This window comes from Triticum aestivum, chromosome 1D (genome assembly GCF_018294505.1).
Source record: "Triticum aestivum cultivar Chinese Spring chromosome 1D, IWGSC CS RefSeq v2.1, whole genome shotgun sequence".
NCBI classification, from domain to species: Eukaryota; Viridiplantae; Streptophyta; class Magnoliopsida; order Poales; family Poaceae; genus Triticum; species Triticum aestivum.
Genome location: NC_057796.1, coordinates 154,149,060 through 154,160,517, shown reverse-complemented (window position 1 = coordinate 154,160,517; position 11,458 = coordinate 154,149,060).

Sequence of the window (11,458 nt, the reverse complement as noted above, 5' to 3'; positions counted from 1 at the left end):
TCTTCTCCAACTAGTTAGTCTTAAGAGATACTGCAAAGGTGACCGGCTTCTATTTGTGTGTTTATTGTTTCATCAGCAATCCTCTATTATCGTAATCACACTTAATATCTTTGGAACAGGGACGCTCAGCTCTATTTTAGTGGAACTGCACAAAATGATCGGAATGTTGCATGCTCCAGATAGCTACTTTTTTCCCAACATGCCTTGTTGATTTAGACAGAGCTGGGGGGGACGTTGCTGCCAATGAAAGCATGGATCAATTTTAATTTAACACCTTCTCACAACTCTGTCTTCAGTTGTGATGTAATTATTAGCTCTGATCTGCTAATAATTGACATGCATTAGCAAGGAAGTTAGTTTTTTATTGTTTCCGAAAGAGCATCGATGGCAAGACACGCGAAACAAAAGCTGAAAGCTCACACCATTGTACAATTTCATGTCGCTGGAAAATTATTTGTATAGTACGTCAATTATGTAAACAAATGATGGAAGCTTGATAGCATTGCCAGAAGCCTCTTCATCATACAGGTCCATGTGCCATGCACAAAAGTATACTCCTTCATTCCTAAATATTTGTCTTTTTACAAATTTCAAACGGGCATATACTAGAGTGTAGATTCACTCATTTTGCTTCGTATGTGTACTCCCTCCGTTCCTAAATATTCTATTCGTCTTTCTAGAGATTTCAACAAGTGACTACATACGGAGCAAAATGAGTGAATCTACACTCTAAAATATGTCTATATACATCCGTATGTGCCAGTCCATTTGAAATCTCTAAAAAGACAAATATTTGAGTAGTCACTCGTTGAAATCTCTAGAAAGACAAATACTCCGGAGTATATTTAAGAACCGAGGGGGTAGTGCACAACCGCATGGAAGACTCAGCCCGGTCGTTGCGCCGCATTAATAGTGAGTAATGAGCAGTCAAATCATAAGCCCCACCTTTCCGACTGTAAGTTGCTCTGAAGAAGCAACCATCAATACGCTCTTCTTTGAATCCTCTCATACTACTCCATCCATCACTGTTTATACAGCGCGCTTCAGAAAAAAGAAAAAAAAATCTGTGGGACCAAGGCCACTAGCGATCGGCCTGAAAAATAGCATTGGTAGTTATAGCACGGCGTCTATTACTAGAGGGAATAATGCGTACACACATGCATGTAGTGCTTCCACTCTGGGTACACACATGCATGCACTTACTCCACTCCGTAGTAGTACAGTACATGGAGAGAAAATTGTGGACTTGATTGCGGTTACCATGCCCTAATTAATTGAGCATTAAACCAAACGCGTCTAAAGTCTCTCTGGTGGTGGAAATGCATTGAGAGAAATGCATCATAATGAAGCGCGCCCTGTAAACTGTGACGGAGGGAGGAGTAGTATGAAGGTGCAAAACCAAGTACGCGTATGGCCAGTCGGTCAACGCACCTCCTCTTGGCATATCACTGACATGTGGGACAGGAGTGTGAGCAAACCGATCTCAAATGACGGCAAAGAGCCAACCCGCCGTTCCTTGAGAGAGACGAGGAGCGAGAACACACAGACGGGCTCGCACGGAGGCCAAGATATATTCGAGCATGGTTGGTTGATCGATATCATTCATTACATGTTGGGCTGCCATTTTCCGCCCTTCTCCGGAATAAACGTGTACTTTATCAGAGATAAAAAAATAACAGTACAGACGCTCCACCATGCGGTTGTAGTAGTAGTACTAGTCGTATTACTGCGCTTGGCTCTTCGCCTCTTCGTGAAGTCGAACAATGATGGTACTCCGCATGTTGGGTACTACAGTGTATGCCTCTGACAATCTGACACCGAATGGACTGATGCATGTCCACCGAGGGTAGGTTGCATTAATCAAAAGGCGTAAGCGAGCTTCACCTTGTCCTGCAAGCTTCTCCTTGTTCTGCGAGTTGATGGGACACACCAAAAAGTAGTGCTAGTCCATACTCCCTCCTTTCCGGTTAATATGGCTTAATCTTTTTTGCGGGTAAATGAGAGAGCTTTATTCACATATAAGCATTCTTAGGACGATCAGCCAAGACACTGGTCACTAGGAAGCGAGGTACCCCGCAAAAAGAAGTAGGAAGCGAGGTGTTTAATCAAGCCAGATCTCGGCCACATTCAAAGTGCAGGAAGCACGGTTCGCACGAAGATGCGCCGCACGGTTCGCACGAAGATGCGCCGCAAGGTTTGCTGACCTGTTTACTTTGCGCTTGGCTGTTTGCCTATTCGGGAAGTCGAACAATAATAGCACTAGTAGTATAGTGTATGCTTCTGGCAATCTGACACCGAATTAACTGTTGCACGTCCACCGCCTGAGCGAGGGAGAGCTTGCATTAGTCAAAAGTTTCTCCTTGTCCTGCGAGCCACCGCGCGCAAGCTTCTCCCATCCTGCAACCGTCTCCTCGTTCGGCAAGTTGATGGGACACAGCAAAGTAATGCTAGTCCATACTGCCTCCTCTCCGGTTAATATTGTCTTAATTTCAAACGAGATAAATACACTGTCTTTCACTGTATATTTGTAAAAATACTGTCAGTGGACTTCATAATACGCTCATTGCGCTCAATATATATTTTTTCCGGTGTTTATACGGTCACTAGCTCACCCTGACTAAGTATGTGTGTGCATGCACGTGTAGGTTGAGCACTTGAGCGTGACCGTGTGTGTTCCGTCGTGTGCTCGGACATGCATGCATTAGGGCGTCGCGCACGTTTTTGCGTCCATGTGTACGTGTGACTGTTGCATACACGTAGGGGGGGTACATGTAGGGGCCACTAAGGAGCAGTCAAATCACACAGTAAGTTAGTTGGAAGAAACAACCATCATTTCACTCTTGAATGACACGTATGCAATATAAAATGGTTGATATGGAGAGAAAAAGAAAACCACTATATATACACTAGCAGGAGCCTAAGCTACAAGCCTGCTTGCTTAGGTTGCTCTCTTCACAAGCATAGAACGACGGGCCTGATCCCGCAGCTGGGGGAAGGGAACAATGTTCTGCGTAGACACGGTCGACATCGGCGTGAGAGAAAACCCACAGTCGGTGCGTCCCAATCGGGGGTCACCGCGGTATGGGCGCAATGTCATGTCCCAACCGCCCTTCTAGCTACAGCCCGATGTCCCAGGTAGTCCATCTTCCTTTTGGAGCCGGCTTGCTCCACTGCCATAGCTCCATCTCCATGTTGATCTTTCTCTACTTCTACCGGCTTCTACTTGTGATGAGTTTATGTCTCATGAACTAGTGCCAGTACTATTATTCTAATCACACTTCTTCAATATCTTTGCCATCAGGGATGCTCAGGTCGATTTTAGTGGAACTGCACAAAAGCATCGTATGATCCGAGGGTGCCAGCCGTCTTTCCTTCGACAGGTTCTACCTGGCCAGGAAATTAAATCATGTTTAGGGTTTAGGGTTTAAGTCGTAGTGACCCCATCAGTAGTTTTTCTTTCATACATGCTCTCACAACTTTTTTCTTTAGTTGTGAAGTAAATATTGGCTATGATCTGTGAATCATTGAGATGCATCAGCATGCGTGTTAGTTTTCCTTTGTATTTGATGGAATGTTGTAACGGGGCAACCTTGGAATAGGAATGAAAATGGAGTGGAAAGTTTCCGTTATTCCGGAGAAAAAATGGAAACGGAGAGCAACCAATGTTTCGTTTCGTTGGATCGCGCCATCGAGGAAAACCAACGTTTAAATCACGTTTGTCGTGTTTGTGTCTCACCCTCCTCCACGGCTCGACCCCACAAGGTCGCTCGGCATGCCACTCACCGCAAACCGAGTATACGATAACTTTCCCGCCTGCTTGTCGATGGATCGCGCCATGGAGTACTAGCACTACTGGAAGAGATTGACGAGTTGGGGGAGGACAGCTAGCTGTAGCACGGACTCCCAAGAACTTTTTACATGCATGTTGTAGCCGGCTATTGTGACCTTTGAACACGGAGCAGCCGCGTGCACCCGGAAGCGACGCGGGCGACGCTCTCTCGGCCGGCGCGCCGCTTCAATGTCGGCGCCAGTGAGAGGTCGCGTCCGCTCTGGCCGGGCATGAATGCGGCACTGACTGTTTCGGGCGGGAAGCACGCGCGGGTGATGAAGAGGGTTCGGGTTGGTCAGGACCGGCCGTGGCAGCGGTCCGGACGTGCGCAAACAAGAGATGATGTATGTTAATATTGCTGCGTATAAAATTAACAACGTAAATAATGTGCCAGTTGGACAAATATGATTGGAGATGGAGATGGAAATGGAATTTTACTTAAACACGGATATGCATGTCTGTGTCTATGTGTGTGTGCGCGACGACTCTCGCGACCTGGAAGCGGGGGCGTGTTTTTGATCGAGTTTTCTTTCTTGGTACGTTAGAAAAATTGTCCGCCAGTTTTCGTTTCTTTTTTCCGGGAACGCGCGTATTCTATTTAAAACCACTGCTATGGAGAGATTTTTTTACTCCATTATAGCCTCTTGTTTGATAGAGTTTCTCGCGTCTCGCTCTCTCACCCTCTCCATATCAAAACAAGATGACAGTGTCCACTCTATCTCTCTCCTTACCAGTGGTCATAGATCCGGCCGAATCCCGTCCGCTACGGGAGGTGAGGAGGTGCAGCGTTGATGTTGTCGCTGTCGGCGACGGAGGAAGCCGATGCGCACCGTCCTCTCAGAGTCGGCGCTGGCGTGGACGAAGATCCTCCGCGCCCTTGTTCGCTGCCGTCGTGTGGGCAGATCTCACCCGCCCGCCTAAACGACATCTCGCCGACCTGAGGTATAACTTCTTGTACTGGTCCAACTCCCCAGGTCGCTGCGTGCGGGTTTTCTTCTATGCGACTACTCCCCAGCTCCCCATGCATAGTAGCTAGGGTTCGTCGGCTGGTCCAACATCACCTACTAGTACTATTATATAGGAAATGCCACTCGAAAAGTTGTCCTGATTTATGCCTCGGTGGAGGTATACATGTTGTTTCGACAAAAAGTACATGGTGGTTGTGCGGTCATTGTCCATATGGTGGTAGTACTATAACTGGTTAAAGGAAGAAATGCTTTTTTCTCGGGTATCCTGGTTTAGTTCCCATCAAGATAATTATGATGCTTCTGTTTGTTGGTGTACTTTTCTTTAATTCTTATTGACAATTGAGATGTCGTTGCTAACCCTTTTTTATATTTTTGGAAACAGTGATGCGTGTCTCCATACCCGGGCATATCTTCCTCAATTTTAGTGGAACTGCACAAAATTGGATGGCCATTGTTCTTCCGCCTCACTGTCCTCTGCCACATGGTTCTTCCTTCCTCGAGCTTGATTACTGAGAAGAAACAGACCACAGTGAGGATTTGTCGAACTTCATAGGTGCCTCACCCAAACTTGATGCCAAATGGATGATGCATCACCATGATGACCTATCGATGCTCATGGTTGCGCCTCATGGTTGCGTCGGCTGGTGAAGCTGATCGATTTTTAATGAAGAACAACTTGTCTTCCATCAGTGCTCTTTGCTTGTTACGCACAAAGATGATATACTTCGTCAGTTCACCTTGGTTGCGTTGGAGACGCAGTCGTCTTTCACGTTGGTGCAATTTTATCACACAATTGGCTATGAACCAAATGTTTCCTCGAAGAAGGATCGACGTTGGTACTAAGAGCATAAGTTTTGTATTGATTTCTAAGCCTTCTCACAACTTTGTCTCCGGCTCCCCTGTAATTTTATTTGTCCAGCTATTAACTTTGATTTAAAAAATGGTGTGGACTAAAAACCCGGATGGACGTAGTAGCCCTCCATTTTTATTTACTCCGCATATTAGATTTGACTGAAGTCAAACTTTGTAATACTCTCAAACCTTTCCGATAATTGAAATTAAAATTGTTTATTTGTACACACTCTCACACGTTTCCGATAATTTGGCGCATGTGTGATTGTTCACGTAAGGGAGGGTAGTGTACCACACGTGAAGGACAGGAAGTGCGACCAGGACACGTGGGCGTGGATCGTTAGTTCATCGAAAGTAGTACTAGTTTTCTTCACTGTACATTAAATAAAGAGTTTCGTTCGTACTTACACAATTTAAAACGATTGTTATGGAGAGAATAAGAAAACCACTCCACTATATATTAGTCGTATACACGAGAGTACTATATGGACGCAGCTTCATTGACTTAGTGCACCTGCCTTTGGATTTATGACAGGTGGGCCCAAAATGTGGCTGGCTCACCTGTCATACAGCCAAAAGCAGGTGCTGTGAAGGCACCAGAGCTCAGTCCGTACTACAGTAGTATATATATAAGCGGGAGCCTCAGCGCTTGTTCGCTAGGGTTTGCACTCTCCACACACTCGCCGCACTACATATATGTTACACGCCGGAGGCTCAGCGTTCATTTGCTAGGGTTTGCTATATTCACAGTCTCTCACCCTCTCTTCACCAGATCTAAACAAGACTGCGTTGGCCTCTTGTCTCTCTCTCCCCCCTCACAGCTGGTGAAGGAGGCGTCCATATCCCGTCGCACCGGGAAGGGGAGGAGGTGCAGCGTTCACTCTATCGCCTTCGGCGAGGGAGGCAATCCACTACCGGCTGCGCTGTTCTCTTTCACCCAGCGCCTGTGCGGGAGGGCCACCGACCCCTTCTTCCTCGCTGTCGTACGTAGTGTGGGCAGATCCGGCCTCCCGCCGCACGCCTTGCCACATCCCGACGACCCTAAGGTATAAGTTTCTTTGAAACCTTCGTTGCTCTAGCTGCATGTGGATCTTTTTCGATCTGTAGTCGAATCTAGGTCTTGGTTCAAAGAGGAAAGAAGGGTGCGGTGGGCTGGAGCAAGAATCTAGGACGTGGTTCAATGAGGAAAGGAGGGGCGGAAAGTAGTATAGACTGGCTATCCAGCCGCTTTGTAGGTCGAAAAGGGAAAAAGGGGGTAACCCAGTACACACATCTGTAAGGAACCGAGCTCTTTGTTGAAAAGGGAAAGAAACTGGGGGGTCGGGTAGTTTGTGCAGGACTAGATTTGCTACCCTCACATAGGAAGAAGGTTCAAAGAGAACAAATATGGGACCAGCGCATATATGCTGCTTGGCTACATACTCTGCATCACCCATACAGCTATTTTGCTGTTGTTAATCTAAGAATGCCGCCGGAAAATTGAAGCAATGCCACTGTTAAAAGTAAATTACATTTTTTAACGAATGTTGTTTCAAGAGAATGTCTCTATTAATATGAATCAATGCAACCATTTTAGAAATGCTACTGTCCTACTTTGTTTTCCATCCAAGATAAGTTAGATGCTTCTTTCTGTCACCGTTTGTTTCATCCTCCTTTATCGGCAAGTAATTGTTTCCTTTTTTGCCTCTGTTAAAACAGGGCTATCGATTCAACTTGTTGCTATTGCAACATTTTGCTTCGCTACTCGAAACACTTATGTTTTAAGAGTGTTTTGTGCAGTTCAACTTGAATGTCACACCGGTGACTTTGCTTAATTTTGGTTGAACTGCACAAAAGGAGATCGAGATTCATATTTTACCTTTGTCAGTCTCATGAAAGGTCAGTACAGGCCTTCATCCACATGATTGTGCAGTCTGCTTTGAGATGTTGTGCTACTTGTATTGGTACTGTTTTAAATAAATGTTGAATTGAAGCTATTGTATTGCTATCTTTTCCCATTAAGTAGTGAACAAAAATGGGACCAACCCAGACATGATGCTTGTTGCTTTGTTACAACAAACTCTGCATCACCCCCTTTATAAGTAGATGGAAGCACATACTGTTGTTGCGCCCACTCTCCCTGGAACTGTTTATGCTTTTCGTTAATCTAATGCCGCTGGTAAAATTAAGCAATGCCTCTCTCAGAATTAATTAACTACTGAATCTTAGTTCAAAACTGCAACACTTGTTAGGAATGGTACTATCCTGCTTTGTAGTTCTTTCTACATGTTTAACCAAGGTATTGTTAAGATAATGTCTCTGTTAAAATGAATCAGTTGCATTGTTTTAGGAATGGTACTTTTCTGCTTTGTCGTTCTTTATACATGTTGAAACAAGGCATTGTTAAGATAATTTCTCAGTCAATATGAATGAATCACACTGATGGAGAATTGCTACTCTCCTGCTTTGTATCCCATTAAGATAAAGTAGATTAGTAGATGCTTTTCTTCTGGGAGTACAAGTCATCAACATTATTTCTCAGTAATTGTTTCCCTTATACCTATTGTTGCTTACAGGGATATCAAAATTAAAGCTTGGTTTTATTCCGACTTCGATTTTAGTTGAACTGCACAAAAGGAGCCAATGTGTCCAAGGCAAACTGCTGCATTACTAGGTCCAGTTGGTCGTTCCACTTTACAGAAAGAAGCAGTCACTGTTTGCGCTACATTACAGAAGGAATGACCGAGAAGCTTTACAGAGTATTATTAGACACCTGTGACATGACTAGTCTGCAGAGACCATTGGCAATTTAACAACACGTGGAGTGCCCTGGGCAAAAAGTGCCCAAACAAGTACAAGAAGCTACGACAGGACTCCACGATCATAGGCATTACATATTTTGAATGGGAAAAGCTTGTCAAAGTTTAATCATTGATGTTAGCAAGAAGACGTTAGTTTAATATATTGGAATTGGAAAACCTTGTCAAAATTTGCTCATTGATGTTAGCCAGAAGACATGCATTTGATATTTTTGAGTGGGACGCCCTTGCTGTGAGCAGCGTCGAGTGTTTTTTCCTATTCCTTTGTTCAGTTTAGAAGTAAATAGTTACTCTGCTGAGATATTCTTGTGTTAAGAGTTTGTTCTGAATATTGTCTATGTAATGCCAGGCCTTGTGTTTGATTGCAAAGTTGAGCTTGGAATGTTGTGGCATGCGGCATCACGAGTTGTTCACCGTGCCTCCTGAGAATAATGCTTCGTATTGTTTTGCATGTCGATCTAATGCCAGTGATTTTCTTGTTAAGAAGATCATCCTCTTCTGTTGTTTCCGTGCTTAAGAAGTTCATCGTCTGATGTTTCATTCATAGCTTATACGACAAGTCGGGTAGGTTAGACGTGAAACCATATGATCTTCTGACCAACTCATGATATTAGGTCGTGATTGGATCGTCGTTTTCCAACCAAAACCGCTTCTAAAACTGACGCTTGTAAATTAAAGCAGATGGTCTCGGGCGAAGGCGCTTGGTTGGTCGATTTCGACTAGTAAAATATCGGAAGTACTTCACACACGATAAAAACGCTGAACGACACTCGGACGATTGCTAATCCAGCCGTTAGCTGCTGTTTCAGCCTTGCCCATGGATGGCATGATACACACGTCATGCATGTATCGTCTGGTAATGTCGTCCATATAGCAATGCTCGTAAAATATACATTGGTCTCTCAAATTACACGCGTAACCCGCCGGTTTTACTTACAGACCTCGGGCCCTCGGTTTCATTACGCCTGTATTTTACACGTTGTTTCCGATGACGAGTAAATTACACTTGTATGTTAATACAGGTTTGAAATAAACCAGAGCTCCCAAGCGCGGCCTTACTGTTTCATGTCGTCTCAGTTTCTCGAAGGTGCTCATAGGTGTCCGATGATCCTGGCTTCCTGAATGAGCAGCGGGCGCTGTATCAGACCATCCGTAGGGCCCGCGAGGCCCTCTCCATTGTCCTTCGAGTTGTTGCGCTCACCGTGGCGTCGAGCATTGTTAACATCATCAACGAACATGAGGATTCAGGAGATGACTTTATTTTGACTGGATGACACTAGGGACCCACTAGGGCCATAGCCGTACGTACGCAAGTGCCTCCTTATTATGTACAACTATATTTTTTTGCTTTCTCCTGGTTTCCTAACATCACGGTCCCACACCATTGTCAACCTATGTAGTCAATATAAACGAGAAAATTGCACAAGGTGTGGCCGACAGCTAGGACCAAGCAGCTCGAGCAGTATTTGTGTTTTTGAGGCGTGAGCACTACAGAGTTTTTCTTGGCGATGATTTCATTGTTGTTCAGAGGAGAGCAGGGTATTAACTGGGCGGGCTGTGGCCCGTCTAGCCCAGGCCAGATATCCAGCCCAGATACTAATGTTTTCAAGATGAAAATGGCTAGCCCAGCTATACGTCTTTTTGAGGAATACCCAGGTAAGGTCAACTTGTTATTCTCCGCCCCGCTGGGCTGCAAATCTTTCCTAGGAGGGATGCATTAGGCTTAATAGGAAAATGGGCTTTAAACAATAATAAATGGGATGTAATTATAAAAACTAGGTAGTAACTATAAAAAAATGCACCAAACACGAAATTAGTTTATAAAATATTTTTTATGGATTTTGAAAATCTTAAATTTTCATTGTTGCGCGCGCAATGTTTCGTTGGATTTTTACGTAATACAAAATTATATTTAATCTGACTAGAAATTTCGGGATAAAAATATTTCGGATCCCATCAAAATGTGGGAAATTTTATTGAATTCTGTCTTCAACGGTTGGCTGAAATTATTAATCGTTGTCCTAGCTAGAAAATGGGTTGTACTTTTAACAAACTGTAAATGGGCTGTTGTAAATTCCATTAGAATTCAAAAATGGGCTGTACATTCTTACAAAACGCAAATGGGCTATAAGTTCTCTGCAACACACTTGTGGGCCTACTAAGTGACGCGTCCCCTAAAAAAATAAGTTGACGCGTATGCAAGGATTTGTCAACTTATTATAGTCAACACACGGTTCTAGCAGCAGTGGCCGTTGGATGTCTATCCAACGGATGTCGTGCTTCTTCTTCAATCTCGGATATTCTTAGCTTCGGTCGCCCAAAAAATGATTCCTCCCCCTGACATCTGGGGCGCACCGTTTCGGAGGCTGACCTGTGGGCCTAATAAGTTGGAGCGTACCAAGGGCTTTGTCAACTTAGTCAATATAAACGATTCTAGCTTCAGTGACCGTACGATGTCCATCCAATGGCCATAGTGCTTCTTCTACCTCTGGTATTCTTGGTCCAGCCGCCCAAAGCAGCACCGGTCGTGCCGCCTGCTCCTGCCTCCCGTGGCCGGATGTGCTACCGCGGAGGCCTCACCGCCCCCATACTACTCCCACCGCTGGCCAGGCCATCCCTCCACTCACCCACACCCCCTGTTATTCTGCGGCGACGGCAGCCTCACACCGCAGCCGAACCAATGAACCCTCATACTCCTCTCCGCGCGGGCTTCCACTGCTGCGCCTTCCCCGGCTCCGCGTCGTCCCCTTCCTAGGCCTCGCCGTCGTCCACCGCCCTGGTGCTCTCGGCGCGGTGTGGTCAACGTGGTCAACAACCGACTTCCATCGGAAGAGTACTGTACGTGGAGAGGCTGACAGCTGGGTCCACGGTGGCCGCAAGGAAGTGCCTCCTTATTACACGCAAAATAATTATTCCTCCACCTGACAGCGGGGACCCACCGGACGGGCCACCAGTATTTTGCGAAAAAAATCGTTTCCCCCTGACTGCTGGGACCCACCGGACGGGCCACC